Genomic DNA, 13,043 nt, shown 5'->3' on the forward strand with positions numbered 1-13,043 from the left:
AGCAGCACTCCAAAAGCTTGTGATTTCAAATAAACCTGTTGGACTATCACCTGGTGTCAAGTGACTTCTGACTTTGTCCACCCCAGTCCAACACCAGCACCTCCACATCACACATTCGATTGGTCAGGGGATGCAGCAGAAATTGGCTGTCTCTATGAAAAAGATGCAATATGTATACAGATTCCTTGAGCCTACAAAATGCAAGGTCCTATGTGTTCATGCAAATAGCTTCTAGTACACACAAATGCATCACACTGACCTGACTCATGATCTTAATCGTTTCCTGGTGTAATTCTTAGCACAATTTAATAAATAATTTCCAATAGCAGCATCACATCTAATGCTTTACACATTTACTGGGACTTGCAAGCACGGTCTGGTTGACCAACAGGTTTCATGAAAACTAGGAAAAAACCCAGTGAACAAAGGCAGGTCTTCTAACCAGCCTACTTCATCATTTGCCTGCCTCCTTGGAGCAAAAATCATGCAATTCAGAGCTCTCTAAACCAAGGCGGATCTGTGAGTCATGAAACTTCCCAACTTGAGAGATGGCATGGTGGCTCAATGGTTAGTACTGCTGCCTCACAGCACCAGGGACCTGGGTTTGATTCCAGCCTTGGGTGACTGAGAAGTTTGCGCTCTCCCTGTATCTGTGTGGGTTTCCTCTGGGTGCTCCAGTTTCCTCCCACAGTCCAAAGATGTGCAGGTTCGGTGGATTGGCCATGCTAAATGAAGAGTTACGGGGATAGGGTTTGGGTGGGATGCTCTTTGGACAGTCAGTAAGGCTCGGTGGGCCAAATGGCCTCTTTCCATATTAAGGATTCTATTCTACTGAGATAACTGCATGTGAGCATATGACATGCTTGAAACCAAATGAAAATCTAGCCCCTTGTCTCAAACCTGGTTGGAGGTTTATCATTTTCTTTGATATGGAATGAAAAAAAAATTAAAATAGTGCTCCTGAATAATTTGTGATGCAGAATGTTGATTGGTCATTCTAAAGTGTATCATTCCTTAACCAATAAAAGCAGGAATTTACTTATTCTTACAAAAATTACAAATCTTTTGACACCCGACACAAGACTGACTTGGTCAAGTTTTGGTCAAAATCCTTGCAGTTTCTGTGAGGTACTTGAACATGTCCTTTGAAAGTTTTATACTTACAATAAACTCATCTTAACTTAAAATATGAGCTAAAGATAATGTTATAAAACTCATAAACTGACAGCAATTTTAGCTGATAAAGATTTTTCAGAACATGTCATTTGATTTAACTTCTAAGGATCTAGACTAGTGCTGTTCAAAGTTTTACTGTAGGTAATACACTACTATAACTGAGTAACTTATTTTCTTATGAACACTATTATCTGTTCCTAACACTAATTAAAGTGGCATAAAAAGAGGTTTTTATCTGCCGCAGATTTATTTGCACTTGACTCTACTTCCTTTACTATGTATTTAGAGGAGTTTGCAGTTGATGCAGCTTGAAAGCATGGGAAAACCTACCCCACACACAGTTCACCAACATTACTACAGGATATAAGGGTAGAAGTTATTCTGTTCAATGATTGGATTTTTATTATTAATTGGCCCTCCCCAGTGTCAATTAGACGTTTTCCTAAACAAATCCTTTAAGAAATGATATACCAAAAATAGCTTTACATGTTAATAGTGTAATCCTCATAGGAACTTTGAGGCTGCAGATTTGCACAATACTCATGTAGACCTTCCAGATTCCAAATACATTGGAGAGTGAAGAATTAGCAAAATGCTGAAGGTGCAAAGTGTAGTCAATCTGGTTTGGACTTATTGAGGGCTCATGGTATCACCAACTCTTCATTCGTTCTTAATACCAATACATGTATGGTTAAACCATGTGTTTGATTTTTTTTTCCAAAAAAAGCATATCACCCTTGGAATGAGGGGCAGTTGGAAAGTGATTTTTGAACTGTATTATGTGATCTGTGTGTTGTAATGTTTTATTAATATTGGATTAATTACTCCAACTGCTGAAAGTTTTCCCTGCTGAAAGCAGATCTCGAGGGATCACATTGAGTAGAGTTAGTCCACCGTTGTTATGGGAGAAAATCACCTGACACCCATCCCCCAGAATAAATCTTATGAGTGTCCGTTTTGAAGCTTAAATGTAATTTTCTGGGAATAATGCCCACCTTGGAACATGTGAGTGAGTTGGCATACATGAAACTAAATCATCAAATATTACAGCTCTGTTGCTATGTCATGTTTGTGCAAACAGAATTTGCCTTTTGAATGCCTTAGTGCTGCACAGAAAATAATTTTTACTGGCACTAGTATTTAATGGAGGTGACAGGAACGCCTGTATTGGGCAAGGCCTGCCAAATTAAATGTTAGTCAGTGGCTGGCAGTTAGGCACTACTCAGCAATTGCCCGCAGGATCGGTGGCTGCTACAAGTAATGCAACCAATCATGGCCTAGGATTGGTGAGGGACTTAGGCCACAGGTCTGTGGCAACAGGATGGGGGCTTTGGAGCAGGGGATTTTGGCAACAAGAGTCAGGGTGGCTGTCAGCAGGACCACAGTTACCCAATGCCACATCCCTCAATTAGGCCTTTGAATGATGGACTCGTCCAGGAGGCCCACAAACAAATCCTACAGGGTTTGATTTCTGGGCATGCTATGTGACAATCGCCCTGCCTGTTGCTGGGTGAATCCCAATTGTGGTGGAATGTGGGCCTTAAGCAGCCATGAATTGATTAAATGACTTGCCACCCCCAAACTTGCCTCGGGGAGAGTGTTAAATTCTGCCCTGTGTGTCACTACAAAGAAGTTTTTAAACAAAACTAAGACAAATGGTGGATATTAACTATAGAAAAATATTTAAGAGAATTGCTGCTAAATACAATTTTGTGTTTTCTTGAAGAGATGTTTTGTTAATGCACTTTATACAAAAATGTAAATAATCTATTGTAATTAATATAATGTTTAATTGATTTAATGATTTTTAATCTGTGTCTTAAAATCAACAGGCTGATTGTTAGTATAGTAACAGGGGATTTCCCTTGGCCATTGCAGATCAATTTGAGGCATTTCTTTGTTTTCAGATATATTTTGAAATGTGTTTGACAATCACGTTAGGCAGATAACTGGCTTATATCTCACAGAGCACTGTTGTTCCCAGTGATTGCCCTGCAGACATTTAACAGCCAGTTGGCCATTAATTAACCTTGAGGTGGTAATTATGCCCCTCAGCAACTGTAAGTTCTGTCTCAGAAAACTGCCAGCCAGAGATTGGCAACTCTGCAGTACAGGCAATGTCACTACGAGTGCTGGCCACTACTGGTACTCAAACAAGGTCTACAGCAAGGCACATTCCAGTGGAGCCAGCTAACTCCAGGGGTCTTGCTGAGACCAAGCTGGAAGACGTATCCAAGAGGAGTGAGGAGCTGGATTAGAAATGCCAGTGGAGAGGAAGTGAGGGAGGGTGTTAAACCCTGTGTATGGGAGAGCTTCTGATAGATCCAGGAGCCCCATCCCAGCCTACCACGACTCCACACAGGGAAAGCTGCCAAGCTTAACACTTGGCATGGGCCTCTTGGGCCACTGGTTAAATCCCAGCGACAGTGGGATGAGGCCCTTACGTAAGCATTGTTTGACAGTAAGGGCCTTTGTTGGCTCACTTCCTTCCCCACACTACTGCTGGTAAATTAGGGCAGGGTAGGTGGGTAGGCGCAGTGCCTGGTGGAATTTACATGCTGTTCCCACCCGCCTGGAAAGCCACCAATGAAGGGAAGCATTAAATTAGATGAATTTCAATGACGTCAGCCAAAATGGCCATCAAGGAGGGCATCCTTATTCCTCATCATTGTTGTCAACTGTTTGACTTATTGGGAGGTGGGGGTAATTATTGTGTAAGATATAATTTGTATACTTATAGGGAATTGCAATCCAATATGTACTGTATTTACTGAAAATTATTACTCCTGTAACAATGCTACATTTAAAATATCTTTTGAATATTAACTGAAGAACACCAGATATTTGTGTAATTCTGCAACAAGCTTGAAATGCAATGGGAGTTCCCCATACGAGCAAAAGAACATCAAAATAGGCATCTGGTTCAAGTCATTTTCAATCTGGTAATCATGTTTTCTTGCTTTGGGTAATTGCAGACATTTGCATGACGTTCATCTTTTTAAAAAAGTTCTGGTAACTAGTGCCTGGAATAAAAGCATTATCTTAGTTTAACTGTGTTAGTCCGAGAAAGCTTAAATTATTTGTGTGACCATCTAGAGCAAGTGCAAATTATTTGAAGAACACACTTTCGCTTGCATTTGAGGTAAACATGGAGAAGTGAAATATATGCCTGTCATTTCCTTCCCTTAAATTCGTTTTTGCATTCTCACCTCAAATTGTAAGGTTGATCATCAGTAAACGTGCACTCATTCTTGTGCAGACTTGTATATTGAATAAACCTGAAATAGCTTATTGGTTTTAGCTTGTTAAAAAAAATGAACTAGAAATTAATATTTGGTGGTGAAGAATAACTGACATTATACATGCCAATACGTCTTGATGTATCTGTTAATGTCCATGAGAGTTATAAAATTTTAACGATGTGAGATAGATAATTTACTTATTCAGAAATTCTGGAAACTATTTGGGCAATTTTGATGGATTTGTGTAAATTAGAAATTGACACTCAAATTCTGTTTCCAAGGCTGTATCAAATTCATGAACATGATAAAATAGTTTGGGGAGAGGAAGCAGGCATCAGAAAAAATGTTTAAATATTGAAGGGAATCTGAAATTAGTTGCAATACGCATTGAAATTCAGTAATGACCTGTGACGTTACTTAATGTGAAACATTTTCCTAAATAACTTAAGTTTCTGTGCATTTACTCCTAGAATGAAAATCTAGAGGTCAATGTGCACAAGTTGGATTTCAGCATGTTCCCATATCATGTTTTCATCATTTTCTGTAGTGGAGACTTTTAGTATTAAATGCAACAGAATGTAAAACATTTCTCTAATTTGGAATATTTACAAAAATGTGAATAGCTTTTCCAGTGGATTGAAAATTCAGGGCTTCTTATTTTTTATTCCGGGGGTTCATGGGTTTGAACGGGTTTGGTCAGCCACTGCAGTGTACCTGCCTGGCCTGACATGTGCTTCAGCCGTTTCATAGTATTTCTCATCACAGCCTTCCTCCTATGTCACAGGTTAAAAACTAAGAGCCAGAGTTGACAGTGATGCTATGGAGAGCCTGGTGATCATAGCTTGTTAAAGCACAGCTTGTTTGTTCAATCTGTGTTCAACAATGCTGTTGTTCAATTTTCCAGCAACATTAAGATGTGTGAAATGGTTTTTTTGTAACTAGGACACCCTACTAAAGAATTTCAGGATAAACTAGCAACTAATAAGAATAGTTTCCACTTATTACCAGGGCTTTGTTTATTACTTGAATTATCAACAGACTTTATGCAAACCTTATCTTGTTGGTGGTTTCTGATGAGTGAGATTGGTGTTTGCTTACCTGTAAGACCATGACTAATTCTGAAAATCTCTCTCTGTTGACTTTTTAACCTATCAAATTCTGTGGCCTTTGTATTGGGGGAGAAAAGCTTAGATAAGCAGTGGGCACTCTGTGGTTCATGTGATGCAGCCCTCGGTAACATTCAAATCTTACAGACCTCCTCCAGGTACATTTAATTATCAGAGAAATGTATTATGATCATACTCTGCAGAATTTGATTGTCCTGCTGAAAATAGGAAGTTAGAGTGTGGACATTACATGTATGTGGAGAAAAGTCAGCCTTATCCATCATGAGATTGACAACAAAAACAACTTGTATGAATATGTCGCCTGTAACATGAGATATTAGAACAGGTGGTTAAAAAGATAGGTTTTAAGGGATGTCTTAAAGGAGAAAAACAAGCCAGAGAGGATTAAGGAAGAAATTCCAGAGTTTAGGACTCAGCAGCTGATAGCACATCTGGGATTACAGCAGCAATTAAAACTGGCTGTTAAATATCAGAGGTGGAACAAGACAAAGAATTTAGCAATAACCTACCTCATGCATAATGTGAAAGAATCAGAAATCTGTATTTGTGAGCACTGCCCTTAAGGGTACTGCTTGTAAATACATCAAACTATTATCAACCTTTTAGTATGCACACAAGCCTTAAGACATTTCCAAAAGATAATGTATTTTTTTGAGATAGCAATACTGACACTTCAGCTGCCATTGACAGGTGTGCTTTTGCGGCTAGCTAGGGCTAGGCAGATTAACTTCCGAGCTGTCACTTTATTTTTAAATGGAGCCCATAAAGTTCCATCAAAGCTTACAAAAGTATTACTCAATAATTTCACTTTAAACAACAGCCACCTATTGACGACTCTTTAGAAATCTGCCTGTCTGGCTGTGCCGCCTGTCTGGCTGTGCCAGTTGAATCCACGGATCTCCTGTTTGATACTTGACACAAAGAACTTAGTGAACTCAGTTATCATTGCACAGATTACTAAGAATCAGAAATCATATCAGCTATTTTTGGATGTTTCCAATTGTCATTAAGTTATATGCTTCTTTTAATGCCCCATGACTTTTTTTAGGCTCAAGTGTTGGTCCTTGTCCTAAACCTTAGTTTCTAATTTATGGTGTTTTCTTGAGTGTTCTCTCCCACCAGCCAAGTTAATCTGTTGAGGCCTCACTTCCACCAATTTCTAACTCACTTTGGCATTCCCCATTTTTGTTTTTGTTACCAAGAATGCCATCCATTTTAAGTTCTTAGTCACTTCAACATGGTGCTAAATTTCCTAAATCTCCAGTTAGGGACTGCAAAGCAATTAATAGGTTGGGCATTATACAGAATAGTCGCTTCCTCCAAATAAAATTTGAAAGATATTGATTTTAACTTAACCCAAGTTAAACATGAATCCAGTCATCTCTAACCTCTGAGAGATTAAAGGTTATTTTGACACCTAACTGATGGAGCTTGCCCTCTTTGCGGTCATTTATTTGAGGGAGATGGCTATATCATAAACATTGAATATTCTAAAAGGGCAAATCCTAATTCCTTGAGGTTTAGTGGGCAAATACATCACATGATATAGTACTGAGCCAAAAGGACCAGGTCTGATCCTGGGCCTTTGATGAAATAGCTGATCTTATCAGGGATAATAGAAGAGACACTGCAATAAATCTCAGCTACATGGCTGTAGGAGGGAAATAATTCAGTTGGACTCCTGGTTCTTGTTGGAAGTGTACATGTGTGGATATATCAAATGCAAATCAGTTTGGGATGAGCTGTGATGATTTCACAGTTAAGTATTCTACTGAAAATGCAAACTTGCGTCATACTCCATTACATGTTGGCACTTTTAGGAAGGGTGAGGTACGGGGTTGATTTAGCAATACTATTCTACAGAATGTTCTTTATGCTGAAAATTGGTGAGTTATAGGATACCATTGCTTTTGAATAGAACTGAGTTTGACTTTTAATGTATTCAATTTATAAATGTAAATTTTGGAGTGATGCGATTCAAATATCACTCCCTAGACTTTATTAAAACTCCATAATGTATAACATTGAGGAATAATGTGCAAGTTCCTTCCCAGCTTTACCTCTATCGGTATGGTAGTAAGTGCAACATCAATTCAAAAAGCACAATTTATTTTTGCAATTTTCAAAACCTCTTGTCTTAATATTCCATTGTTTCTTTGTTGTTAGTTCAGCCAAAAGCAAAATATTGCAGATGCAGGAGAAAGTCTGTTTTCTGTTTGTTTCAGATTTCCTGAATCCACAGTACTTTGCTTTTGTTTTAGATTTGGATCAGTTTGTTTCACACTTGAGTCATTAAGTGTTGAAGCTGTGCTTTCTGATTTGACCCAAGTTAGTTTGTTCATTTTAACATCTTGTTTGACAGAAATGTAATTGACTCATCTTTGTAATACCTCCTTGTTTCATTCTACTTTATTGTACAAAGAATTATTGTACAGAGAATGTAATTTGAAATTCTATTAAAGATATATGAAATGCATAGTTGGCCATCTTTTCAGGGTTTTTTTTCCTTCCTTTTACATTCTCTGCATCTCTACATTGTACATTTTTCCATAACATTCACTTTTAAGGAGTATGGCAGCAGTCCTAGAATGGCTCACTCTTTAATGTTTTAATGCATGCTCTCCTTCTAGTTAAATGCTCATCCTTTCAGATCACTCAGCCATTCCCCACATGGCTGAAATCAGCAACTTGCAGAAGGGGAATCACACATGAGAGGGATAGCCTAGTAGTATTATCGCTGGACTGTTAATCCAGAGATGCAGGTAATGTTCTGAGGATTTGGGTTTGAATCCAACCATGGCAGATGGTGGAATTTGAGTCTAATGATGACCATGAAACCATTACCGATTATCAGGAAAAACCCATCTGGTTCACTAATGCCCTTTAGGGATGGAAACTACCATCCTTACCTAGTCTGGTCTATACACCCCACAGCAATGCGGTTGACTATTAACTGCCCTCTGGGCAACAAAAGCTGGCTTTGCCAGTGACACCTTCACCATGTGAATGAATTGAGCTGATTCCCACCACACTTGAGCTCAGCAATACATAATACTACTAGCAAGTTTGTCTTCACTTTTAATTTTTAAAGGCCATGGTACCATTTACCTGCCATGTTAGATGTCTGCTACTGCTTAACATTGTCACCAATAGTCTCCTGTGAGAAAATTACTGCCGCAATCATTTACAGAGCTTCCACTAATGACAAGCAAGGTTTAATTAACATAGTCAATTTTGACAGGATGGAAAAGGACTGTATTCCTCTCCTTTTCACCATGTTTCATGTGCGAGGTGATCGCTTGGATAGTAAGTGCCAGCTTGTATGGTTCTTGCTAACTTTCACTGGTGTAATTTCCTAAGATTTCAAAGACTTGTACAAATCCTACTGAAACATGATGAATAGCACCACCTAAAGGAAAGCAATGAAGTGCATCTCCCACTTACCAAAGGTGAACTTATTTCCTGAAAATTGAAGTGAACATTTTGTGACACAAAATGAAAACTGAAAGTTCTGGAAGTGTGCAACACATTAATCCTATTATGTAGACTTACACAGAATATATAGCAAAGAAGCCATTCAGTTCAACTGATTGGTGCTTGTGCTCCAAACAAGCCCCCTGTCACCTCTCTTCATCTAATCCCATTGGTATTCCTTTCTGCTTCATGTGTTCTGTCTCCTCTTAAGTGCATCCATGCTCAGGGAGAGATGGTCGTATAGTGGTAATGTCACTAGACTAGCAATACAGAGCCTGTAGAAGTACTGTGACTGCAGACATAGTTAGGGGTACAAATCCACCACAGTAGCTCGTGGAATTTAAACTCAGTTCATAAATCAGGAATTGAAAGTTATCCTCAGACCATGACAACTATCACTGATTGCTGTAAAAACCTATCCCTTTCTTTTAGGGAAGGAAATTGGCCATCCTTGCCCAGTCTGGCCTATGTGTGACTCCACATCCACAGCAATATGGTTGACTCCTAACTGTCTTCTGAAATGGCTGAGTGAGACACTTAGTTCAAGGGTAATTAGGGATGAGCAATAAATGCTAGCAAGGATATATATTTTAAATCACCTCAATAATGTAAATGTAGGAAAAGAAGTGGACTATTTAACCCACTTGAGCCTGTTCAGCCAGTCATTGAAATCATGGTTGATCTGAAATTTAACTGCCTTTGCTCCATGTTCCTTAATATATTTGGTTAATAAACATTAACAATTGACCAATTAAATATCAATTATCATTTTAAAACTTTTTTCTACCTTGCACACAAGTAGACCTGGTAATAATTTTCTGCTGAGAATTTAAGGAGTTAGGGACCAAATTAAAGCACAGAACTCAAAGGTAATAATCTCTAGAGTCATAGAGCACAGAACTTCGGTCCAACCAGTCCATGCCAACCATAATCCCGAACTAAACTAGTCCCACCTGCCTGCGCTTGGCCCATATCTCTCCAATCATTTATTGGTCATGTACTTATCTAAATGCCTTTTAAACACTGTAACTGTACCCACATCCACCCCTTCCTCTGGAAGTTCATTCCATTCATGAACCACTCTGTGTAAAACAAAAAAATTGCCCCTCATGTCTTTTTTAAATTTATCTCCTCTCACCTTAAAAATATGCCCACTAGTCTTGAAATCCCCCACCCTAGGGAGAAGATACTTGCCATTCACCTTATCTGTACCCTTCAGGATTTTATAAACCTCTGTAAGGTCACCCCTCAACTTCCTACGTTCCAGTGAAAAAAGTCCCAGCCTAACCAGCCTCTCCTTATAACTCCATTCCCAGTGATATCCTGGTAAATCTCTTCTGAAGCCTCTCCAGCTTAATAATATCCTTCCTATAACACGGAACCAGAATGGACACAGTACTCCAAAAGCTTCACCCATGTCCTGTACAACCTCAACAAAACGTCCCAACTCCTGTACTCAAAGGTCTGAGGCAATAAAGGCAAACGTGCTAAACACCTTCTTAACCACCCTGTCTATATGTACCTGAAACCCTAGGTCTCTCTGTTCTACAACACTACCCAAGGTCCTACTTTAACTGTATTAAGTCCTGCCCTTGATTGTTTTACCAAAATGCAATACCTCACATTTATCCAAATTAAACTCCATCTCCCACTCCTCAGCCCATTGACCCAATTGATCAAGATCTCTTTGTAATCTTAGTTAACTTTCTTCACTGTCCACAGTACCACAAATTTTGGTGTCATCTGCAAACTTACTAACCATGCCTTCTGAGCTATGCACCAAATGACGGTGTCAAGCACATTAGAGAATTAAAACAGAAGTCCTACAGTCTATGGTTCTACGGTCTACGCTTTGTTTCCCCAATGTAGAGGAGACACTTCACCTGCACTTCCCAGAATCTAGTCTACTGTATGCACTTCCCAGAATCTAGTCTACTGTATTCACTGCTCACAATGTGGTCTCCTCTACATTGGGGGAACAAAGCGTAGACTGAGTGACCGCTTCACAGAACATCTACGTTCTGCTCGCAAAAAAGACCCTGAGCTACCTGTTGCCTGTCACTTTAACACACCACCCTGTTCCCTGGCCAACATCTCTGTCTCTGGTTTGCTGCAGTGTTCCAGCGAAGCTTAACACAAGTTGGAAGAACAACACCTCATTTTCTGCTTGGGGACCCTGCAGCCCTCCGGACTCAATATTGAGTTCAATAATTTTAGGGCCTAAGCTCTCCCATGTCCTAGCCTCTACCCCACACACCAGGCCTTGTTACCACATAGCCTGCCATCACATACCACCATTACATAGTCACTAACAGTCTCCATTAACAACTCTTCACCCTCCTAGCCAGATTGTTATCAACTCCTTTGTCCATCCAACTGTTCTTCTCTCCCTTTGGGCTCTGTCCTATTGTTTACTCCCTACCCCATCCCCCTCCCCCTCCCTATTTTCTGCATATAAACTGACGTTTTCCCAGCTACCATCAGTTCTGAGGAAGGGTCACTGGACCCAAAACGTTAACTGTGATTTTTTTCTTCACAGATGCTGCCAGACCTGCTGAGCTTTCCAGCAACTTCTGCTTTTGTTCCTGATTTACAGTATCTGCAGTTCTTTCGGTTTTTACATTAGAGAATAAAATGTGTGGCTCAAGGAGTGGTGCGGGAAGAAGAGATTTTGATTCCTTTACATTAACAGGCAAGGAAAGAGGCTCAGGTGGAGAGAAATTTAGAACTCTAAACAGAAATGACAAGGAAATAGAGCAGTGTAGTGTTTTAGGTAAAGGACAATACCACCTACAAGTTCTCTTTGAAACCACGCACCATCCTGACTTGGAAATATATTGCTTTTCCTTCAGCGTTGCTGAGTCAAAATCCTGGAACTCCCTCTCTAGCAGCACTGTGGGCCCCCTCTATGCCACCCTGACTGCAGCAGTTCAAGAAGACAGCTTGCGCCATCTTCTGCAGGGCAGCTAGGGATGGGCTGTAAATGCTGGCCTTGCCAACAACACCCACATCCAACGAATGAATAAGTGGGACAGTAAGGGACAGAGAATATAATAGTAGTAATACAAAATCAGACAATGGTCTGTGCCAGAAATAATTATGGAAAATAATTAAAGACTCTATGTGAATGCAGGGGTGGAGGGGTCTGTCAATTAGCTCAGTTGGCTGGATGGCTGATTTGCAACACAGAATGACACCAACCACATGGGTTCAATTCCCACCCTTGCTAATGTCACCATGAAGGTCCCATCTGCAGTGACTTTACCTTTACCTTTACCTGAGAATAAATTATAGAATACCCACAAGGAGGCCATTTGGCTCATTACATCTGCACGGAAACTCCAAAAGCAACCCATCCTATCCCTGTGGCCCCTGCACTTACCACATCTAAGCCACCTAGTCTGTGCATCTGTGGACACTATAGGGTAATTTAGCACAGCCAATCCACCTAATCTGCATATCTTTGGACTGTGGGAAGAAACCAGAGTACCCAGCAGAAACCCACTCAGACATAGGTAAAACATGCAAACTCCACCCAGAGAGTCACCTAAGGTTGGAATTGATCCCTGACACTAACCACTGAGCCACTGTACCTCCCTATAGGTAAAAGAGGCTTATAATGTTGTATAGTATGAAGCCTGAGGATTCAGCATGTTTTAGATACCTGCAAAGAGTGACCAAAAAAGTTGATAGCCAGGGTAACAGTATAATATTTAGCCAAGAATATAGCAGGTTTTAAGAGCTTTTTTAGTGTATAAAAGAGACTTGCTGAAGTGACTGTTGATTCCTCAGAGGCAAAAACAAATTGCATATGTAGGAGAAAATAGGGGAACCACAGGGCTAGTATGAATGTTAGATTTTTGGATTCAAAACCACACAGTTACCTAATATTGAGATAACAAGGTGTAGAGCTGGATGAACACAGCAGGCCAAGCAGCATTAGAGGAGCAGGAAAGCTGACGTTTCAGGCCTAGACCCTTCAGAAATTTCTGAAGAAGGGTCTAGGCCCGAAAAGTCAGCTTTC

This window comes from Rhincodon typus, chromosome 41 (genome assembly GCF_021869965.1).
Source record: "Rhincodon typus isolate 14 chromosome 41, sRhiTyp1.1, whole genome shotgun sequence".
Taxonomy (NCBI): domain Eukaryota; kingdom Metazoa; phylum Chordata; class Chondrichthyes; order Orectolobiformes; family Rhincodontidae; genus Rhincodon; species Rhincodon typus.